This window comes from Athene noctua, chromosome 16 (assembly GCF_965140245.1).
Source record: "Athene noctua chromosome 16, bAthNoc1.hap1.1, whole genome shotgun sequence".
NCBI classification, from domain to species: domain Eukaryota; kingdom Metazoa; phylum Chordata; class Aves; order Strigiformes; family Strigidae; genus Athene; species Athene noctua.
This window is the reverse complement of record NC_134052.1, coordinates 15,517,441-15,523,440: the sequence shown is the minus strand read 5'-3', so window position 1 is coordinate 15,523,440 and position 6,000 is coordinate 15,517,441.

The window sequence follows — 6,000 nt, the reverse complement described above, 5'->3', positions numbered from 1 at the left end:
CCCCGGCTTCCCTGTCATGCTGGGGACTGTCAGGAGACAATGTACCCCCCAGAAAGAGCACAGCTCTGCTTTTACAAAAACTTTTCTCACCGGGGCTCTGCACCCCGTGTTCCCAACCTCCGCATCCCGCTGGGAGTTTGCTCACCCCTCGCTCTTCGAGCATCATTTGACTGGAAGTACCATGGATAATTGGGCTCGTGCTACATCATGGATGCTGCTTTCAAGCAGGGGAGAGGAGAGGAATTAAGGAAGGCCACACAGCGGTCACACCTCCACTGCTTTGTGTCTCAGTTCTCAGGAGCTTGTCAGCAAGGGCTGAGCTGGTTATTGCCTCTCTGCTCCCTAAAATTAAACTCTGGCAGCAGGGGAGCAGGGGAGGGGGCGCCTGGCAGCCGGCAGCAGGAGGGTCGCCCGTCCTCTCCCTCCACGGGAGGGCTGATGCAGCAACGCAGGACGTCTCCATCTGGGAAAGGTTTGCTGTTCTCAAGAGCTGCTGTGGCTCCCGACGTGTTTTAACTTAGCGTGAGGCATTACCTCACCGGCCTGCTGCAGATGGCAGATGGCTGCTGGCTGCGCCACGCTCCCCTCTCCCCTTCCCCGCTTCATCTGCAGCCCCTGAGCCCGGTGCTTTCTGCTCAGGTTTTTCCATGCACTGGCTGGTTGCTCACAGGATCCTGGAGAGGTGGTTGCCTGGTTTCTGAGCATCACCCCAGCTACGCCTGGAGGGAGAGGAGCCCTTTGCAGCACCCCTGGAAGAAGGGGAACACTTTGCAGCACCCCTGGAGGAAGAGGAGCCCTTTGCAGTATCCCTGGAGGTGACAACCTTGGCTGAAGCTTGCAGCCCACCTCCCTGAACAGGGGGTCTCAGGGCCCCCTCTCTGCTTCACCAAAGCTTTTCCTGCCCAGCAAAAAGGATGTTGCTGAGAGCGCTCCCACCTTCATATAGACACAGAAACCTTTGCCAAACTCAAGTGGAGGAGAAGAGTTTTGGCTCAGAGGTGGGTAGATGCCACCGTGGCTCTGTGCCTCAGTTTCACCACACACTGTGAAGGCCACGGGGCAACCCAGCCTCTCCTCGGGGCCTTTAGAGAAAACAGTCTCCCTGGCAAAGGTCAGGATGTATCAGGGTAATTTTGACAGAGTGCTTCTTTCCTGAGAGAGAACAATAATAATAATAATTACAATAATAATACTAAGAATAAAGAAAAGGGCCTTGGGAGCTTTCCTTCCCTGCAAGCAGAGGAACAACTTTTGCTTTTTGGTGGTGTACTGGGGACATTAAGGGAAGGGAAATGAGCATGAATGTGCTGCATTTGCAGCTCAAAACCCCAAGAACCATGACATCCCCCCTCCCTAAATAGGCCTAAAAAATGAGATTTAAAAGCTTGCCACAGACAGCACCTTTTCCTTCACTTTCTGATTTCAGAGCATCCTTTGTGCTGCAGCAAAATCCCCCAGCAACAGAGCTGGAGCTCGGGGATGCTGCAAGTGGCTGCGGGGGGTTTTGGCGCAGGGATGGAGGAGGAGGATGACGGTGAGGACCCCCAGGGATGAAGCTTGTGCCAGTGTCGGGGTTCCCCACAGCTGGTGAGGCGCAGGGGGGCTGGGGGCAGGAGGGAGGCAGCAGGGAAGGGCTCCAAGGGAAAGGCTTTGTTCATGGGCCAGCTGGGAGCGTGCGAGGGCCTCCGGGTTCCAGGATTTCTCCTCCACTTCGCTCCTGCTGTGCGCGGGAGCCGGGCCAAGGTGGAGCACGGCGGGGTGGAGCGGGTCCCTGAGGAAGGCAGGGGACGGCCGCACATTGAGCCCTTAAATTGCCTGGGAAAGCAGTTCTATCTTTCCAGCTCCCTCCAGGGATCTTCTCGCACCGTTTCCCAGGCTGCTTGGCCTGAACACCTCCACCTCTGCCCTCATCCAGCCAGCTCTCTTGCTTGGCCTGTTCAACTTTGCTCCGATCTGAAAGCGCACGGGAAGGATAAAGCAAAGGCTCATGACAGAACGGCCCTTCGTGGTGTGCTCGAGCTGGAGAAATAAGGTTAAAGGCTCTTATCTGATGGAGCCGCAGCCTTGCCAAAGCCTGTTGCTATCAGCTCGGGACACATGTGCTATTGGCAAAGCTTCGGGGACACAATAATACAAACAGTTTTCATTGTCGAGTCAACAATGATGGGAGAAGGAGCCTGGTGCTATTACCGGTGTAAAAGGCGCGCTGTAGGAAAGCTCAGGACAGGAGGATGCAGTCGGGATCAACAGCGGGCTTTAGCAGATTACAGTTCTATTTGTATTCGGGAAGGAGAAACCTTCCATCCCCAGTGGGCTGGAGCCAGAAGGATGGAGCCAGGGGGGGCGGTTTAGGCTGCAAGGAAAAACTCTTTGAGCAGCGCTGGAAGCAGCTGCAGCAAAGTGCTGATGGCAGCGGGTTTGGGCAAGGGCAGGTTTGCAGCGCGTCAGCCCGAGGTCACACTCTGCCGGCTCAGGAGAAGTCACCCAGGGAAAAAACTTGGGGCCGTACATGACTGAGGGGGCTGCGAGGAGAAGGGGGGGGCTGCCCCCGTGACAGCCTGGGGCTGGCGGGATCCCTCTCCACAAAAATCTCTATTTGAACGGTGTGCGCAGGGTGGGAGGGCATTCGGCACACGCTGCACCCCCTCCTGCTGTCATTCGGACCGACACGAGGGCGGTGGGGAGAAGGTTGGTGCCTCGGGGCTGGTGCGTGGGGGCCGTGCTGCACCCCTGAGTTTTATGGGGTGAAGCGGCCTTCCAACACCCGTGTCACATCTCCCCGCACTCTTCCTCCTCAGGTTTCCTCCAAACAGGGGATTTATGGAGAACACACGCTCCTGGGCTGCGTTGGATGTGCGGGTGGATGAGTGGGGTGGGAGGATGAGTGGGATGAGGCCACCGTCCAGCCCAGGGCAGCAGCCCCTCCAAAGTGGCACCCAAGGTGGCTACCACATGCCCATGACTCTGCCTGCCCCAGCCTGGGGGCTGTGCCATGCCCCTGGCACCCAGGCAAGGTCTTGATCCACAATTCCACACACTGACGGGGGCACAGGGAAGATGCTTTGGGGAGAAGCATCCAACCACAAGATGGAGGGTCTCCAGCCACCTGGCTTGTGAAGGGTGAGCAGCTGGGCCACCCGGACTGAAGCCCAGTGCCAGCCCTCACCCTTGGGGGTGGATGGCAAGGTAATGGGGAGCATCGCCTCGGCCGTGCCTGTGATGGCGAGGAGGAGTCACAGGTTTGCCAGGATCCCCCTGCCTCCACTCCACAGGAGGCTGCAAAGCCGGGCAGGAGGTCAGGAACTTATCGGGTGCTGTCAGGGGTCAAGCACGGCTGGGGTGGCCGTTGCGACCAGGAGCAGGGAAGTCAGGCGGTGGCCACAGCTGGGAGGCAGGAAGCCCAAGGCAGCCAGCGAGTCTGTCCTCCTCGGCCTTCACCGTGTATTTTCATGAAACAATGCACCCCATGTTGGGCACAGCACGAGGCTGGCCCCCCCCGCACTGCGGACACTGTGAGGCCACCTGGCCCCCGTGCTAGCCGCCCTCACCCCGCATGCAGCTCCCCATCCCCGTGGGCTGCAGGATGGCACCAGCGTTGCCCCTTTTGTGCCAGGATTTGGGGTCTCTGCTGCAAGGTCTGGAGGGAGGAAAACACGGCGTGCCTTGGCTGTGGCCTGCAGCGCTGCTGTGCCCCTGCCTGCGCGGGCAGGGCTGCTGCCCAGCCCCGGGTGGCACAGCTGGCCCTGGCAAGACACACCTGCGGGGCAGCCGGGCTGGCAGGCCCCGAGGAAGCCCCCGCAGGAAGGATGGCTGTGCCAGCTGCCGGCCTGTCCCTCTCCCGTTCCCAGCTCGGCTGGTGCAGGGTAACTACCCGCCTCGAGCGGCCGGCTCTGCTGCCCGCACAGCCAGATATTCCACCTGGAAACAGCAACAGCCATCACTCAAACGCGCCAAGGAAAATCCCCGGCAGACCGAGATGCTCAGAGATACTGTGAGATGCAGACGAGCCCCTCCAGGCTGGGGGTGCGCTGGGGCGAGGGGAGGCATAACCCCCACCTCTGCGCTCCCAGCCCGTGGCGGCCGGGGCTTGGCGCTGCCTGCCAGCCCCACGAGCAGCCCCCGCGCACCCGGCAGGCGCTCGGAGCAGGCGGGGGGGGCAGCGAAGCCGGGGACAGAGAGGGGGGCTTCCCACGTGAGCTCCTCAGCGGGGTGGCCAGGACGGGGCAAGGCGCCTGGTGGTGAAGGCGCAGAGGGAGAGGGATTTCCTGAGCGCCGGCAGCCCAAGGATGGCCCCAAGGCCTCCAGCGCGGCCTCTCCCTCCACCCCACCCCGCACACCCTTGTTTTCACAGAGGTGCCTTCGTGCAGGAGGTGGGGGGGGACGCGGGAGGCAGCGGCTGGCAGCCATGTCGGTGCTGGTGCCGACAGGCCGGCTGGCATGTTTTTCCCCCCGGGAGGCTTTAGCAGGAGGCTGTGCATTTGTCCAATTTCTGGGAATTGTGTCGGGCAGGGAAGGAGGTTATTGTTCGAGCTGCAAGTGCTCGGCGCGCTGATGAGATCAGGGCTCGGCGGTGGGGCAGCTGCGCCCTCCGCAGTGCCGCTGATGGGGTGATAAGCCGGGGGGAGGCTTTTATCCTTGGCCCCCTCGCTGCGGGGAGAACTGGGCACCGCAAAACCCCGGGGATCCAGCTCCGCTTGGCCTTGCCGTGTCGTTAGCAAGGGCTAAGGGGGTGTCCTGAGGGGGGGTTCAAAGGGAGGGATGAAGGCAGGGAGGGCACTGCCTTCGCCCTCTGGCACACCGCGGGGCAGCTGCCCGCTCTGCTGACTTCAGCCACACAAACTCTTCTTCCCAGTCATCCCAGTTCTCCCAGCAGCCCCCTCAGGTACATGAATTCAGCCCTAGGAGCTCCAATAGATGATGGGTGCCCTCACCATGGGGGGAACCTGCCCTGCACAGCCCCCTGCGGCTGTGCCAAAACAGCTTTCCATGGGTGGAGGGGGCCAAACACTGCCTGTTCACTGCCTGGATGTCACCCTCTGCCTCACCAGTGGGCAGCAGGGGGGGGTGTCCCTACAGCCGCCATGTGGGCACCGTCTGTGTGTCCTCGGGGTAGCAGAGGGACCAGTGTGACCCCCACTGAAACACTGAGGGCCTTGTGCTCTGGCTGAGCAGCACAGGGAAGGGTATTTCTGAGAAAAGGCCGCTCTGCGCTGCCCCAGACCTCCTCGCCGAGCCTCTCCCTCCTCCCTCTCTGCCAGTCGGTCCCCATCTCAGCCCCTCTGAGGTCTCAGTGCCAGCCCTGGCTGCTCTGCTGTCTGCGTGCTCCTTTGCAGACAGGACACAAGTCCCAGCGATCCCAAACCGCGTGCGAGACGATATTGGCAAAACCACCGAGAGGAAGAGGCTGGGGAGCTCAAAGCTCTCCGCAATCCTTCGCTGCGGGTGAGCTGAGAGGTGCCACCTTTGCCCATGAGAAGCCAACCATCCTTCTCCTCCTCTGGAGGATGCCTCCCTCCCCGTGCCATGGCTTTTGACCCAGAGCAAGTCACGAGAGCCCGAGGAGGACGCTGCCACAGAGGGGGCTCCGCCATCCGGAGAGCGTCCCCCCACCCTGGTCTGGAGGTCGCGCTGGTGAGCAAGGGCCAACATAGGAAATGCTACATGGGAAAGCCCTGTGTGAGAGCCCAGCAGCCCCTGCCTTCCCACAGCAGAGTTATCGAGGCACCAGTTCAGAGTGGCGCTTTCCGTGGGCCAAAAGGGAAGTGCAGACACACCAGACTTCTCAGGGTCAAGGATGCTGGGCAAGCAGCGAGCCGAGAGGCTGCAGGGGGCAAGGGAGGGAACCGGGGCGTGGAGAGGGAGACACAAATAGCAAAATGAATGGCTTGAACTTCCTATGTTTTATGGAGGCAAATAAGAGACAGAGAGGGGGAGAGAAAGGAGATCTGAGCGCTTGCCCACGCTCTCACGCACACACGGGGCGGCCCAGAGCCCCGTAGC